The sequence below is a fragment of the Schistocerca americana genome, chromosome 1, assembly GCF_021461395.2.
Source record: "Schistocerca americana isolate TAMUIC-IGC-003095 chromosome 1, iqSchAmer2.1, whole genome shotgun sequence".
NCBI lineage: Eukaryota > Metazoa > Arthropoda > Insecta > Orthoptera > Acrididae > Schistocerca > Schistocerca americana.
In genome coordinates, this window is record NC_060119.1 from 271,290,569 (window position 1) to 271,309,110 (window position 18,542).

Sequence of the window (18,542 nt, forward strand, 5' to 3'; positions counted from 1 at the left end):
TTTAATAAAATCTAATAATGGATACGAACCATTTATAGTAAACAAAATATTTGAGGAGAAAACAAGAAACTGAAGAACTACTTTAGGCAACCGTAAAATCGGGAATAGTGAAAATGAAAGCTACATTTTAACACCTTTTCTAGGCAATGTATCTCTTAGGATTATAGGATTTTTGGTAAAAAATGTGGTTGCAATGTTTTTCCCGCTGACGATGGACTGAAAAAAAAACATAATTTATGACATTAAAACTGCAAATGGCCCCTTGTCCACCTCAGGTGTTTACAAGATGACATGCGATGGATGTCCTATATTTTACATCAAACAAAATGGAACTGTATTTTATGCCAGATGTAAAGGAGGTCTTTTAGGTAAAAACGTATTACCGTACATAATTCGTAGAACACTTGTTAGTGTCGGGTCATAATCCAACTAGAGCGGAAGAAATTGAGGTCTTGCTTAAAGAAAAGAAAGGCTGATACTTCGAATCCAAAGTGATGTATTGGTGAGAGCTGATTTATTGAGTGTCGAAGTAGACATGTTGTTAAGAAGATTGTTCCAATAATTTCCTGGAGTCCATGGAACCCTGTTGCAACAAAGAATGTTGAAGAATGTTAGAAGAATTCGAGATTTTTTTTAGATAAACGATGAGGAAAGACGGCTCTGTTTTAAATGAAGAGTTACAGTTGAGAAGTAGAGGGGCTTTAACGGGTTCATACCGCTACTTGTGACTGTGTAAATATGTCGCCGTGGTAGGAAGTTTATCAACATCACTTCCCCCATCGGAAGAGCTATTTTCCTCAGACGCAGTTCCTAATATTTTTCCATTACTTTCACAAGGCGGCATTAATATTTGATAGGCTAGTCTATCAAGAGAAGACACTATTATTTATTTTCTGCAACGTCGCATCCAGGGCTTTAATTTCCTTTATAATTTTTCGCTACAGAAGTATGTCATTTTTTATTATATGTACTGCAGATTCTTAGGCCTACATGTGATGGTGAATGTGGCAGGTGGGTCATCAACAACTATTTTGTACTTGTTTTAATTTTCATTTTAACTGGCCTGTTATTTCGTCGTTACCGTCACGCTGTTTAATAGTGATGCAACATGGATTACTTTTGTGTTACGACGGTATGTTGGTGCCGAGAAAGGTAATTAGCTTTTTATTAAAGCTTCAGCTCACAACATGTGGAGCGACCCATGATAGTTGATGTACTGCTACAGCTAGTAGCCATGTGTGTCTTTGTTCAACAAAAAAATGGTTAAAATGGCTCTGAGCACTATGGGACGTAACAGCTGAGGTCATCAGTCCCCTAGAACTTAGAACTACTTAAACCTAACTAACCTAAGGACATCACACACATCCATGCCCGAGGCAGGATTCGAACCTGCAACCGTAGGGGTCGCGCGGTGCCAGACTGAAGCGCCTAGAACCGCTCGGCCACCCCGGCCGGCTTTTGTTCAACAGCTATATGTATTTTTCCCTTACTGGTTTACTGGACAGGGGTGCGACCTGACCTCTTAGGCTCATGATATGTCATATGTCTTCATAAATGCAACCAAGTAAGTAATAGTTTGTTTCCAATGGACGATTTAAATTATATAATATTATAGTTATCATTTCTGAGGTAACATCATGCACTTCTGTAGAAGGTACTAGAAGGTACTCTTAGAAGTACCGAAAGCCAGGCCAGATTTAAATGAATTTCAGGCAGCTGATTGGCTGTTTACTCTGTTAATCGAAGACTACTGAAATACTTGCGGAAATCAACAATTGTGTAAATGTTCCTCCTGGTATGCGAAATAGATGAGAATCCGAAACACCATCCAACATTCAAGAAGACCTTAGTATTCCCAAATGTAAAGCGGCGTTAAATCTACCGATTTAACAGTTTAATAATCCGTTCCTTTAAGAACATTGGAAAGACCTCGAGAAACCGCTCTTGGAAACGATCTATTGGGTTCAGAATAAACACAGGAGCGCGCGAGGCAGTACTGACAATACGAACGTTTTCAAGAAATATACTGAAGAAATGCAAACATTCGTTTATAACTTTCCGTGATATAGATAAGCCTTTTGATAATATTGACTGTAATATATTCTTTGTATTTCTGAAGGTATCAGGAATAAAATGCAGGGAGTGAAAACTTATGTGTAACCTAAACAGAAACAAAACTACAATGTAAACCGAGGGATATGACTGGGAGACGAAGTCGGGATGGAAGTGTGAAAGTTTTTAGAATACTCCCCACGTTATTCAATATTTACACTAAGCAAGTACTGAAAGAAATCAAAGAGAAGTTTGGGCAAACAATTATAGTTCAGAGAGAAGAATTAAAAACTTCACAGTTTTCCGATGACACTGGAATTCTGTCAGCGACGGCCGAGTACTTGGAAGATTTTTAGAAGGAAATTGATAAAGTCTTGAAAGGAGTTCTAAGATGATCAACAGAAGTAAAACAATCGTAATGGAATTAAATTCGGCTATGAGGATTGAATTAAGCTAGGAAATGAAACACTCAACGTTGCAAATGAATTTTTCTATTTGGAGGAAATATAATAGTGTTTCAAGAGAGGGAATAAAATTCAAACTGACAGCAGTAAGCAAAGCATTGTGAGAATGAGAAGTATTCTAATGTCTAATGTAGTATCAAGTCTTAGGAAGTCCTTTCTGAAAGTAACAGGGGTGTGACAGAAGTCAAACATAGACAGTAAATAGTATAGATAGGCAGAGAATAGAAGCTATTGGAATGTTGTGCTACAAACTAGATATACCCGATCGAACACACCTGTGATGTGATAGAACAAAGCGTCAGAGCTCATCCTTCTCTTCCCCGGAATTTGCTCGGATTAGGTGACTTGAGTGTGCAGATGTGTTGTCAACCTCCTCCAGCGACGTAATAACGCCTCACTGCATCCACGCCACAACGCGTCGTCGCTGTTTTCCGTGCCAAAGGTGGACATACCTCCAATTAAGTAGGAGTTCACAATGTTCTGGCTGATCAGTGAACAACATGGCGCATTCTGCTCTTCGTTACTCTGGGTGAAAAACTAACTGCAATTTACAGTGGCTCCGGTAATTATCTTTAAGCGACTATTATTCTTTTAGCTCACTGGCGATTTCATTTGCTCAGTCAGATCTATTCCATTACCTCTGCTGTGTACACATCCCATCTCTGCTAGTGGTTGTGAGTTAATGAGCATTTCGCTCTCATTTAAGCATACGGCCGAAAGGGTCAGCTTTCAGGAACTGCGAAACGAACATCTTCGTCACGAGATGGGGAAACCGTCTATTGTGTAAATGAGGCCTAAGCGCTGCAGTGTGCGAGTGAGACAGACGAAAACCTACGTCGTAGGGAAACCCAGTAGAAAAGCCCTTTGTGGCCAAGGAGACGTAGCAGTGTTAAATATGGTGGACCTAAGATCGACCATAGAGGGAAAAATTTATGGAAATTATTTAATTCCATAGTAATGCAGGGAATAAAGCCACAGTAATTTTAATCTGCCATCCTCCATAAATTTCCGTTGTGATCCCAATAAAACTTGAATATTGATCATATCTATAATAGTTTAGGATTTACTGTTAAAGTGAAACTAACAAGTTTTGTAACAAAGACCTGAATGCTAAAATCTGAACGCTTTGTTCGATCTTAACGATCGACATTTAATATAGAAGCGCATCATTAAAATGACAAACGTTGTAACTAGCAACTCTGTAACTTTATTTGTTTAAAAGATACAGCAAATTTAAATTATCAATATTTTCAGTTCAGCATCTGATCATCATTTCCTCCACACAAAACACACTGAACGATGACAGCATGACACCTTATTGAATCATTAGGTAACAGAATATTTGTTGTAAGGTTTAGTGTGTAACAGTTAATTTTGTTCTTTATTTATTTCTCAGAAAGCACATTGGTGCAAGGCTACTGGCCGTGACATTCAAAGTTACGAAGGAAATTGTATTAGTTTTATGTAAAAGAACTCAACAACGGATATTATTGTTACTTTATTTAGAACGTGAAAGTGGTCAAGCTTTAATTATTTAAATATGTTAAAATGTAAGATAGCCAATCAGATGGGTGGCTTCAGGAATGGCAACTGCAATTGTCAGTTTCTAACATTCTGCGTGGTGTCTGTAGTTCTAAGTCGTGTCTCCCTACCACTTTCGCGCAACGATGCTCTGAACGTGTTTTTTTAGGGAATTGACTAGTTTGAACCTGGGACCTGTTGCTGGCAAGGAGACGCCAGACCACACATGACATGTAGAGATCAGAAGATTTCAGTGAGACTAGCGATGATATAACCAAATACTTAATGATTTCAGCGTCAGCTCCACTGCACTCCCTGTAAAAGAATCTTAATACTAACTAAATTTAGTGGAAGGGATTCAAGGCTTTCCTATTTTTAGTTACCTGGTAAAATAACGTCGAAAAAGGAGTTAAGTTTACCATTGGAATTTTTATTCTACTCACAAAACATTGTTTATAAATTGCACTGTTGATAAAAGGAAATATTTTAATACAGGATGATAAAAACCAACTGCATTCAACAAAAATGTGAACGAATATTCCCTGAGTGGGTTTCCAAGTTCTACAATGGATCGAAGGATGACCTATGCTATATCACATCTATAATCTGGATTTAAGTTAAGTTTCATAAAGGAGAAAACTCTCAAAATGGTCTACAGTGACCCTCAATTATCTTTAATTACTTATCTAACTTGTCGTAAGTTACAGTGGCTGATGTGGCTTTTCAATAATTATATAACAGAAAAATCATTGCATTTCAGATTTTAACTTATGTAGCAAATGTAAATACCATGAGCTTCAATTGACGATCGACACCAGTATTACGTAAAAAGGGGATGTAACAGATGAGACTTCTGCAGTTCTGAGTGAAGCCTTATGCGCTCAAAAATGCGGAACCACGTGTGTTCATTACCTTGTCGGTGTTCGTCAGGGGGTGGCGGCAGGCGCAGCTCCATCCAGCTCGGCGTCTCTGAAGCAACTCCTTTCTAACTTCTCCTTACTACAATTTACCGAAGTTGGTTAAAAAAAAAAAACTATCTGGCTGTGTTTTCATCTGACCAATCAGGGTCTCAATGTTAACCTTAAGCTCCGCCTACAAAAATTCTGTATATCCAATGAGAAACGTTATACTTTTCGTGGTGGGGCAATGTTTTTAACGTTTGCAACGTAACAGACGCGAAAAAGTCTCACGCTAAAACTTGCGGCTGGTGTGACCCTTGTAGTGTTATCGTAAGATCTATACCGTTCTTCTGGAGGGCTCTATCTTTTAACATGGGCTAGGGGCTGGTCCTAGCGGTTACTTTTCGTGGTGGAGCATTGTTTTTTAGGTTTGCAACCTCAACACAGACGTGCAAAAGTCTCACGCTGAAACTTGCGGCTGGTGTGGCCCTTTTAATGTTATCGTAAGATCTATACTGTTCTTCTGGAGGGCTCTGTCTTTTAACATGGGCTGGGGGGTGGTCGTGGCGGTTATATGGCGACGTGGGCGTCCGTTCCTTATCGTAGGGCCTTCTAGCTTAACACGGTTCTGCTTTCGGCTTCTGTTCTCGTTTCTCCCCTCGGAACTGCGTCCGTTTCACGGTGGGAAGGTATGACATGCATTTTGGCATTCTTGTGTTAGTCTGTGGTATTCCATTTGCTCACTCGTTACTCGTATTACTTCGGTTAATTTAATGTCATGATTTATTCGGAGCTTTGTGACATACTACTGGATATGCTTATCATGTCAGGGTTTTCATGGAAGGGGTTGAATTTGCCTGACACCTTACATATCATCATCCTTCGAACTTAATTTTTGTCTTGAAGTTAGGCAATGATTGAATCGTTGTCTAAGTCAGTCAAAAATTATTCCTTTATCTAAATTTGTTGCCTACTGTTCAGCCATGTTATCCTGGTTCTATGCTAGTTTGTATTACTAATTTATATTTTTATATTCTTCCACATTATTCTCAAAAATATGTTTATATTGACAAGAGAAAATATTTTTATTCTATTATAATTATTATTTTTTAATTATTTTCTTTCTTTATTTAAGTGTGAAATTTGTTTTTTAAGAAGTTTGTTATCAAAAGTTTCTTAGAAATATTTTTTTTATAAATGTAGTAATTAAGTAAAATCTATTCCTAACACATTTTCTAAATATCATGTACAAGTAAAATGTTTTTGTTTCTAGACACTCATTTCAACATTGTTACACTAACAAATAAGAATTATTTCCAAGAATTGCTTTGACAAAGAAATATACACACACAAGTATTGAGATATTATCTTAACAAATGTCACAAATGTTAAAAAAAAGGAAAACATCCAACAAGATAATTTTTTATCCTTTGTTTTTATAAGGAGAAAATAAGTAAAATATAGTTATTCTTTTATTTTTATTAGGAGAAAATAAGTGGCATATAGTTTTAGTGTTTATTATGCCTTACTTTTGTTCTTGATATACTGTCCATTTCAGAACTAATGACTTATTTTTATCGATAGTCTATTTGTTACTTAAGTCCATAGTCAATGACTGTTATTTTGTAGTTTATTAGCTGTCTGGTGTGCTTATCTTATTTAGTTTTTCACACGTTTCTTTTTGCACAATTCCTACATCACATAGTTTGATTTCACACATTCACACAATTATATGAATGTTTAAGCATAAGGTTGGCGAATTTTTTTGCATGAAGGTGATGGACTTGAGTGAGATGGATGTCGGCAAGTATTTGATGTACAGCTTCGTTCGTCGTTCCTTGTTGGCTTTGCAAGTGTGTGTTGCTGTTGTGGAGGTCCCATAATGGAATGGAGCTGTGAGTGCATAATCTCATGGTTTACTGGCTTTGTATGTGTGAAAGTCATCGTTATGTGTCGCTAAAAGCGGTCGTTTTTCGTTGTAATACTTCGCAGACAACTAGTTTACAATAGGATAGGGATTTGGGAAGGTATGTCGTCTATTCTTCCCCCATCTTCTTTCTTGGTCTCAATCTTGCGAATCTTCAACTTCTGTTCTTCCTGCTTTTTCTCTGCTTCTTACTTCATTCTTGGTTCTTCTTTGGGCAGGATATTGAAATATTTATTGATAACAAGTCGCTTGGAAGTTCTCCTCTTAGTAACAGTTTGATAAATTGTTTGGGCATGTCATTTTTACTTTGTGGAAGTTTTCTTCAGTTTCGTGCATGAGCGTGCTGTTTAATAGCTGTATTGTGACTTTTACACATATTTTTTTTCGCCAGTGGTGGCTTGCCCAAGCCGTCTTCTAGTCGGGCCATTTTTTGCTCACTCTGCTGAGTCGGGGGGTCCTGGGGTTTACGAGCGGTGAAAGTCTGGTGTTTGCTTGTCAGTCCCTGCACCAGTCCATTCAGCAGTAGATTTACAAGTGCCCTTTGTTGGTCTCACTGTCCTTTCCCTTCTCTCGACGCTTCTGCCTTGTAGGAATCGTGTCTTGCTAATTACATCCTTTCCTTTCTTGATACTTCTCTCGTTGCAACTTGTGGGTTGTTGCATCTCGTCCTTGCTGGAGTTTTTACAATGGTTCTTACAAAATGTTTTACTTATAATCATCTAACACATGTCTAGTACCTACATTGTTTTACGCCTTCTTAAAAAGCTTTACAAATTTCGGCGTCCTTTCCATGTTACAATTCTAAGTTATTTTGAGTCTTAACTTGTACAAGAATCCTCAAATTCGTTTTTTATTTTTTTTGTAGTGTCGTGGTGTATAGCATTTTAGTATTTCATGCTGTTAGACTATCTACGCTTCATCCCTTCACCTTAATCTATGGTACTATTGGTGTTATTTTTGTTTTTGTTTTTATTGAAACTACTTTCTTTTTCCCACCTTCCTCTCTCTTCATTCTTCTTTCTCCTGACGATCTTATCTGCAACATAATCTTGAAATATTGTGCTGATTATTTACCAGTAATAAAATTAATCTTCAAACTTGTACTGAAAGTGTTTAATACTGCCTGTCTTAGGTAAAAATACCTCTGCTTTATCTCGTAAAATTCCCTCTAATTCTCTTTTACTGTGTTCTGAAATACTTTGAACTTCTTGCAATTTTTCGTCGATTTCTTTATGGACTTTTAGCATGAGTTGAGGCGATTCCCCCTTTTTGTGCATACCATTCTTATTCTTCATCCTCTTTATCTCACATCATTCTTAATTGTTTGTTTATAACTGGTATTTCTTCCAATTTTAGCTTTTGCTCAAAGAGAAGTGTGATATTCCCGAATGTTACTCTACCTTTCCCCATATCTATTATCGTTCGCCTCTCATTTAAAAAATCTGCACCTATAATCAAATCTACAGTTAGTTTAGGTATAATCACAAAGTTGGCTTAGATCTTTTGACCTTGACACGAAAGAGTTAAACTTGTTTGTTTCGTAACTTCCACAGCATTGTTTCTAATAGGACCTCTTACTTTAATCTTATGTGTTTGCAGAACTGGAAATTCCTGATTGGCATTACACTGCATGAATAAATTTTCTGAGATCGCAGTCAGTTCACTTCCACTATCAATTACCATATTGATTGGGATATGCTTTACCATGGCAGGTAAAGGGTTGGTTCTGTTCTTCTTCTTCTTGCATCAACGAATCCTCCACTGAATCATACATGAGTCTTTTCAGGAATTTCCCTTGTGAAATCGAACTTTCTGTAGGATAAGCTTCGACTGCTACTTATCTCTCTTTTATTTCCTCTTCTCGATTTCTTCCTTCATTTATGCTTTCTTCAACATCCTCTACTTTTTCCTCATCCTCTTCTGTCTTCTCCTTCTTCGTCGCTACTTCCACATAATCGCATCTAAATGCTCTAATTATCGCTTCATAACTTCCTTTATTATATACGTTGAGTTGTGTGCCCACTCGTAACTTATTTTCAACTTCTGTTGACTGCGAATTATCCTCATTGAATTCGCTTTCCCTGGTTTCCATCTCAAATAGCTCTGCAATACTCATTACTTCGTCCTTTCCTCCTACATTCGTTGTGCATGCCTCTGTTAATTCATCTTCCTCGTTAGTATTCTCCCAATTAATTTCGTCCCAACACAATGTTGTTATTTTCCTGTCTTCGTTTTCATCTGGTCCCTGAGGATTTGTTTCTTCCTTCTTCTCTTCTCATGATAAGGTATTTACTTCTCTGTTCAAGGTGCTGCAGTTGTCCTGGGCGGTGCGTCATTTCTTTGGCATGGGCGCTTAGCTGTCAATTCGAACGTTTTTCGGGGTTTGGTGGTCTTACCTCCACCTCTTCTATCTGTATTCTCTTTTCTTGCTCCGCTTGTTGATATTGGCTTCTTTGTTGATAATTTGTCGTTCTATTAGCGCTCCAATACCCGTTCCGGTTGTCGTTATTCCCTCTGTAATAGTTGTTGCCGTTCCTGGGTGAATTATAGTTATTGCCATATTCTCTTCTAAATCCATAACCGGTTCTTTGTTGAAATCTATTGTCGTTTCTTGGTGCGAAGTTATCACATGGTTCGTAATTGTTGTTTCTTCGTACTGTGTCTTGTGGATCCCACTGCTTTTTGCTTTCGTTTTCACGTGCGCTTCGTCCTTTTCTTGCATCATCTTCCGAAAATATGAACTCCAGATCCCTTAGAATACCTTTAAATGCTTCGACGTCATTGCCTCCGCGACCTACTAATGATTGCTGGTATTTCAATGGTAACTTCATCGCGCATACTTTAATCAACTCTCCGTCACTGTATGGTACATCTAAGCATTGATTTTTCTTTGCCATTACTTCGAAAAATTTCACGGGACTCTTCTCTCCAGAAATTTCAAAATATGGGTTCTGTAATAATTCGTACTTCACTCTGTTCTGTGCTTCGCTGGACCAATATCGTGAGAGAAACTTCTCTCTGAAATCTTCGTACGATCGGCATGTCGCTGCAACATTTTGCATGGTTTCTGCGACTGTTCCTGACATGTGTGCACATATAAAGTCTAATTTGTGTGCTAGCGTCCAGTGTTCTGGTAATCCTACTCGGAAATGATCAATAAAAGTTCGTGGATGTAATGAGTTTCCTTCTCGAAAGTGTTGAAATTTTCTGACTGTGAGGAAATGATCGTTGTCGTACTTCGTCATAGTTCCATATGAAATTCGCAATTCTTCGCCACTTTCGTTTCTGATCATTTTTCCCGTCGCTCTTTCCGGTTGTGGTAGATCCATTGGATATTGTCCACTGTAACTTTCGCCTACCCTTGCGTAGTATCGTTGGAGTGGTACGCAATAATTTTCTTCCATCGGTTGTGAACGTGTAGCTGAATGCATTGCACTGCACTCTTCGCGACCTGACTTTCCATTGTCACGTATTGGTTGGGTATCTTGTCTGGATCGTGTAATGAAGCGGCAAGGTTAGCCAAACTATCTTGAAACATACATTTGTGGTTCTGCATGTGTTTGTGGTGCCGTTTGTTCATCAAGAATTTCGAAACGTGTTTGTTGCTGTGCAGGCTGTCTGATTTCACGTATGTTACTTTCCGCCTGTGATTGGAATCGAAAATGCGTGATATCGTCGTTAATTGTTTGTTTATCCGGTGCTGTTACAGATATGGATGTGGTTGCAGACTCAGTGCTTGTTCGATCTTGTTCACTACACTCTTCATTGGTTTGCAACAACTCTGTTCGCAATTTCTGAAATTGTCGCTTCGTTTGCGCTTCTATTTTGGCTATGCGGTTATCATATCTTTCCAGCGCTGCTTTTGTGATACGTTTGTGGTAACACACTGTTTTCAACAATTTCACGCGCTGTACCTCTGCTTGTCTAGCAATTACGTTTATCTGTTTCTCTAGTTTCTTGACTTCTCCCTGAGTGTTGTTACCTAATGTTTTGATCTCGTCCTGAATGTCGTCACGCAATGTTTGTTCGTCCACTTGTACCTTGTCAATGTCTGTTCTCAATTGATTGTGGTCTGTTATTAAGTTTCCTATCACTTCTCGAGATTCTTTTGCCTCGTCTTCAATATGACTTAGGTGTAACTGAATATTTTTGTTTTGTTCTTTAATCTCACCCATTTCTCTCGTGATTTCTGCAATTTGGTTCGTCGTTTCTGCATTCTGAATTTTAATTTGGTTCGAAATTTCTTTATTTTGTCTTGTCCTGGTTTCCGTCACTAATTGTAATAATTCTGCCAGATTAGTGGGTCCTATTACGTTTTCTTCCGACGTCCTACGCTCTGTGTTTTCGCCCAAGTGTTGGTTTGCAACCGCTTTGCATTGAACTGTGCTGTGACACGTTTCTGCTCGCATTCCTTGTACTCTGTGGTGAGGGAGCTCTGATTACTTGTACTATGGGTTCTACGTATTCAAGACGCAAGTTTGAATCCTCATCGACTGTCTCTCTACTTTCCTGCTCCTCTGTCGTATGCTGACCTAGGTTTTCTGTGCCTTGGCGTACATTATCCTCGTCATGGTGCGTTATCTGTCCTATTTCTCGCGATACTGCATCGTCTGTTGTACTGTCCTCTATTCTCTGTCCGTCTTCATGTTGGGTATCTACCTCAATTCGGTCAAGGTCTCGATCTGCCATTGCTAATCTTTCCGAATCCCTTATTTTCTGTTTTAAAAGCAATTCACGCTCCCAACTTCGCATCAACATGCGCTCATACGATCTCACGCGTTTCATAAACTTTTTGTTCACACGACTTGACACTTATTATACCCAAGACTGACAATCCATTCACTTACATGTTGGGTCAGAACCAACTTGTCAACGATGTATCCACCACCTGTGCGCTTGCATTGAGGAGAAAACATAAATCTAACAATTTTTAAAATTCATAACTTAATTATGCTGTTGTCTCTGCTAAAATGTCTCACTTTCTATTGAATACTTTCTTACTATTTATCGCTGCAGCTACTGTTTTCAACTATTTATGCCTTTCAAAAAAAAAATTTATTACGAAAATTTTTAACAGGATATTTTTCTGACCTAGTTAGGCTTGTGGTCGACCTTCAATCATGGTATTTTACCATCCTGGCAGGGTCGCCATTGTCTAACATTCTGCGTGGTGTCTGTAGTTCTAAGTCGTGTCTCCCTACCACTTTCGCGCAACGACGCTCTGAGTGTGTTTTTTTAGGGAATTGACTAGTTTGAACCTGGGACCTGTTGCTGGCAAGGAGACGCCAGACCACACATGACATGTAGAGATCAGAAGAGTTCAGTGAGACTAGCGATGATATAACCAAATACTTAATGATTTCAGTGTCAGCTCCACTGCACTCCCTGTAAAAGAATCTTAATACTAACTAAATTTAGTGGAAGGGGTTCAAGGCTTTCCTATTTTTAGTTACCTGGTAAAATAACGTCGAAAAAGGAGTTAAGTTTGCCATTGGAATTTTTATTCTACTCACAAAACGTTGTTTATAAATTGCACTATTGATAAAAGGAAATATTTTAATACAGGATGATAAAAACCAACTGCGTTCAACAAAAGTGTGAACGAATATTCCCTGAGTGGGTTTCCAAGTTCTACAATGGATCGAAGGATGACCTATGCCATATCACATCTATAATCTAGATTTAAGTTAAGTTTCATAAAGGAGAAAACTCTCAAAATGGTCTACAGTGACCCTCAATTATCTTTGATTACTTATCTAACTTGTCGTAAGTTACAGTGGCTGATGTGGTTTCTCAATAATTATATAACAGAAAAATCATGGCATTTCAGATTTTAACTTACGTAGCAAATGTGAATACCATGAGCTTCAATTGACGATCGACACTAGTATTACGTAAAAAGGGGATGTAACAGATGAGACTTCTGCAGTTCTGAGTGAAGCCTTATGCACTCAAAAATGCAGCATCGCATGCGATCATTACCTTGTCGGTGATCGTCAGGGGGTGGCAGCCGGCGTATCTCCATCCAGCTCGGCGTCTCCGAAGCAACTCCTTTCTAACTTCTCCTTACTACAATTTACCGAAGTTGGTTTAAAAAAAACTGTCTGGCTGTGTTTTCATCTGACCAATCAGGGTCTCAATGTTTACCTTAAGCTCCACCTACAAAAATTCTGTATATCTAATGAGAAACGTTATACTTTTCGTGGTGGGGCAATGTTTTTAACGTTTGCAACGTAACAGAGAAGCGAAAAAGTCTCACGCTAAAACTTGCTGCTGGTGTGGCCCTTTTAATGTTATCGTAAGATCTATACTGTTCTTATGGAGGGCTCTATCTTTTAACATGGGCTGGGGGGTGGTCCTTGCGGTTAGCTGGAGACGTGGGTGTCCGTCCCTTATCGTAGGGCCTTCTAGCTTAACACGGTTCTGCTCTCAGCTTCTGTTCGGTTTCTCCCCTCGGAACTGCGTCTGTCTCACGGTGGGAAGGTACGACTTGCATTTAGGCATTCTTGTGTTAGTCTGTGGTATTCCATTTGCTCACTCGTTACTCGTATTACTTTGATTAATTTAATGTCACGATTTATTCGGAGCTTTGTGACATACTACTGGATTTGCTTATCATGTCAGGGTTTTCATGGAAGGTGTTGGATTTGCCTGACACCTTACATGTTAAGTGAGTATGGTCAGCGCGCAGGAAGCGCAGCCGGGGACGGTTAGTCAGTGCTGGTGGAGACGCGAAAGCGGACGGTCGGTCTTTCGGTAGCTAGGAAGTGAAACGACTTAGAAAATTACGCGTTGTTTGGTGTTGCGGGACTTAGTCTCTGAGCGGCTAGCAGCCGGGCACCTGATGTGAATAACTGTTCATGTAAATATCAAGGTGGAGTATTGGACTTGTGTTTCACGATGAGATTGTGAAAGCTCGAACTGTGCCAAATGGATATGCACTCGAGCATAACAGTAACTCTAAATACGACCACTTTTGCTATTAGTTTGCTTTTTGAATAAACATTATTCTAACAAAATCGCAAATGTGTGGCCTACATCATTTATCGGTCGTTAATTTAGTTCCCAATATTATTATTACAGGTGTTATATGTTATATTAACTTTGTATTTCGCAAACTTGCTATCAACCAGACAATTTAACCAAAGGGTCAGAAGTGTCTAATTTAGAGCGTGTATCGCGACACATGCGGTTCAACTCCAAGCCGAGGTTGGGGCAAGACATTTCGACGAAGAGGAACCGCATGTGAGCCCGAACATCTTTCGTGTGTTAGCTCTGGTCTACCTAATCCTGAACCAGGAGAGCTGAAAACGCTTTATGTCACTGGTGATTTAACTAATTCCTGTGTGACCCTTAGGTTTCAATGAGTACTATGTGCAGCAACGCTGTAGTAGTATTAAATAAATGTCGTATTTCAAGATAAATAATTGGTAGCAATTAGTTTCATTACTGAAGGATCAGTATTACCATGTTACATGAAACATTTCAGGATTGTTTTTCCAGATGTGTCTCATACTTTTCTAAACACTCACTCTGAAGCACATTTATGTACAATGTAAGGGGCAGGGTCTGCTTCCATTGCACCTCAGTCCCATCTGTAAAACTGTCCAAGCTGATACCATGTAGAGGAATTGTGTAGTGCCACGATTTTTTCTTGCTGAGGTATCTGAAACACGGTGCTATATTCCTTGTTATGCCAGCTGAGGGGCCAGATGAATGGGGAGCAGCACATGTAAGACTTGGAAAGCTGACAATGAACGGGAAACCGGCCTGCTGACTACATGTCCCTCAAAATCACTTCAAAATGACGCCCTATGTAGAGATAGTTGGTCGATGCCTCGTGCCTGACATGCTCAAGGACTTCATTTAAAAGTGTGAACGTCATAATAACCTTTACATTGAGAGGACTTACCTTAAAAAATGCTCTGAGATGTACTGTATTTTCAATTCGTTCCTATTTTGAAATGAAGAAATAACTGTGTTCCATTATTTCTTGGGCCATAATACATGTTTGAGGTTAATACTTGGATTGTTAAGTGTCTTCCTGGTAAGAAGTATCAATAAAATTTTTCGTTCCTAACAGCATATGAAAATGTTTTTTTGAATATATGAGTCGTAAGTGAAGGTCAGCCAGATCGTTCTTCTTCGTATACCATTAAGCATGACACAGGTTTCGAAGTGAAGCTTCATTCATCACATTTTCATAAACTTCGGTTATCTGTCTGCGTTTGGTGTTGTACATTTTGGTGAGTGCTGATTGCAGGCTTTTTCATTGCTTTGACGACATTTTCGGAGAAACAAACATAAGAGAGATGACAAACCGAGTGAATAATAAACTAATTACACTATTATTCTGTAAAGAGTTACTGTAGATGAAAGGTTTATCGTAACAAAATACTCAGTAAGTATCCCAGTCCAATCTGCGAGAATATGTTGATGAAGATCGAGTTTAACACGCGTTGCTATATAAGTAGCAACTGATCAGATGCCGAGGAGCGAGTGACATGAGGCTGGGAGGTGCAGTGACCTCATGCTTAGGCGCCTGATGACTCGTTCTCAATAGGTAATTACTACAGTGTGGCAGGTTCCCAAATACCATAGTGGGAATTTTACATATGACATCCCTTGTTTGACAAATTGTATAAAGATTGCAGATGGTGGGGAAATGTTTTTCTCCAAGGGATGCATTATACATGTTATCTGTGATGGAAGAACAGTTTCAAAAATTGCACTCGAAATTGTACACTTTCCTATTATGGGAAGGCCAAGTCCTTCATTCTTCTAGTTTTCATTCAGAGTTCGCAGCCATTTAAACGTCACACCAAGGCGAAGAGCGTGCCTCGCCCGTCAAGCAAGGCGCTGAGTGTTTCAGTCCGGCTGCCTTGATAGTGCTCGCCTCTGGGGAGGGGTGGGAGGGGGGTGCTCCGAAAAAAAAAAACGGGTGCTATTTTGGCACGACGAGCCCTTTGGGGGGGTATCGTCCACTGCGCCACTGGGAGGACTCTGGTTCGATGGGCGCAACGTGCTATCATTGGAATGGAGGTGGCTAATCCATTGGGCCAGGGATTACTATATTGTCTGGATGCTTAATGTAATCGGTGTATTTCACGAATGGCCGAATAATTGTGAACTCTGTTGGTTACTTGAAAAATATGTTAAATGATCATTGGATAGGGCGTCTACCTAGAGCGTAGGTTTTCCTCGAGCCAGGGCATGGGCAGTGGTGATTATTTTATTTAATATCACTATGTTAGACATGCAGAGAACGGTTGTAGAGGTAGTCCACGTTGGTAAACTGAGTCGATCTGATTATCATTTCAATGTTTTTGGGCTGTAATTGTGACAATATTTTCAGTTGTGTATCCAATGGTGATATTTTAACTGATGCGTGTAAACTGTGGCTGGGGGAGCCTTATTTGAATAATCAAGTAATGGTTGCAATTATTGAGGGACTTAGTGCGTTACGAGAGATTTTCATGGTGTCAATTTTCTGGGGTGAGCCAGAGTATAACTGCATTTTGTGGAATGTGCAGATGGTTATGTTATTGTTGTGGTCTTCAGCCTGAAGACCAGTTTGATGCAGATCTCCATTCTACTCTATCCCGAGCTAGCCTCTTCATCTCCAAATAACTACTGCAACCTATATCCTTCTGAATCTGCTTACCATATTCATCTCTACTGTTCCTCTAGGATTTCAGCCTCCAGCGCTTCCTTCCAATACTAAATTGGTGATCTCTTGAGGTCTCAGGATATGTCCTATCAACCGACCCCTTCATTTATTCACATTGGGCCATAAAGTTTTTCTCCCAATTCTGTTCAGTACCTCCTCATTAATTACATAATCTACCCACCTAATCTTCAGCATTCTTCTTTAGCACCATATTTCATAAGCTCCTAATTTCTTCTTCTCTGCACTGCTTACCGTTCATGTTTCACTCCCATACATGGCGACAATATTTCCTAACGCTTCAGTCTGTATTCAGTGTTAACAAATTCCCATTCTTCAATACGTTTCTCTTGCCATTGCCAGTCTGCATTTTGTATCCACTCTACTTCAACTATCATCTATTACTTTTCTGCCCAAATAGCGAAACTCACCCACTATTTTGTCGCCTTTCCTAATCTAATTCCCTCAGCATCACCTGATTTAATTCGACTACATGCCTTCATCCTTGTTTTGCTTTTGATGTTCCTCATCTAATATCCTCCTCTTAAGGCTGTCCATTTGATTCAGCTCCTCCTCCAAGTTCTTTGCTGTATCTGATAGACTTACAGTGTCATCAGCAAACCTCTAAGTTATTATTTCTTCTCCCTGGACTTTAATTCCTATTCCAAATTTTTCTGTGGTTTCCTTTACTGCTTGCTCAATGTACAGATCGAATAACATTGAGGAATAGGGTGCAGCCCTGTCTCGCTCCTTTCTCAACTACTGCTTCCTTTTCAATCACCTCGACTGTTGTTACTGCCACCTATTTCCTCTACAAATAGTAAATAGCCTTTTGCTTCCTGTATTTTAGCGATGCTATCTCCAGAATGCGAGAGTATTCCTGTCAATATTGTCAAAAAGTTTCTCTAAGTCTAGAAATGGTAACAGAGATTTCCCTTTCCTTAACCTATCTTATGGAGAAGTCGTAGCGTCGAAATTGCCTCGCATGTTCCAGCATTTCTCCGAAATCGAAACTAATCTCTCCCAAGATCGGCTTCTACCTGTTTTTCCATTGTTCGGTGCAGATTTCGTGATGGTACTTTGGAACCATGATTTATTAAAATGAAGAGTTCGGTAATATTCACATCTGTCACCGTCTGCTTTTTTTGTGATTGGAATTAAGAGTACTACATTCTTCTTGAAGTCTAATGGTATTCCGAATGTCTCATATATCTTGCACACCTGGTGGAATAGTTTTGTCCTGGCTGGTGCTCCAAAGGCTATCAGCTAGGTCTGACGGAATATCATCCAATCCAAGGGCCTTGGTTTGACTTACATCTTTCTGCACTCTGTCAAATTCTTCTGTCAGTATCACATATCCCATGTCATCTTCATTTACGTCCTCTTTTCTTTCTATGATGTTGCAATCAATTTCATCTCCCTTGTATGAACCTTCAACATACTCCTTCAACCTACCGGATTTCCATGCTTTGCTTGGTAGTGGTTTTCCATCAGAGCTCATAATATTCACACAATTGCTTCTCTTTTCTCCAAAGGCCTGTTAAATTTTCCTGTAAGGTGTATCCATCTTTCCCATAGCGATATATGCTTCTGAATTCTTCCATTTGTCCTGTAGCCATGCCTGCTTAGCTATTTTGTACTTCCTGTCAGTCTCATTTTAGACGTTTCTATTCCCTCTCACCTGCTGCATTTCCTGAATCTTTATACGTAGTTCTTTCATCAGTTAAATTCAATTCCTGATGTGATATCCAAGGATTTCTACTAGGGCTTGTCTTGCTACCTATGTCGTCGTCTGTTGCCTTCACTATTTCATCTCTTAAAGCTACTCATTTATCTGCTACTATATTCTTTTCTCCTCTTCGAGTCAATTGCTGCCGTAAACTCTTAACAACGTTTGCTTCCTTAAACTTACCCAAGTTCCATTGCATTAATTTATTACCTTTTTCCAATTTCTTTAGTTTTAATCTACCCTTCATATCCAATAAATTGCGGTCATGGTCCACATCTGCCCC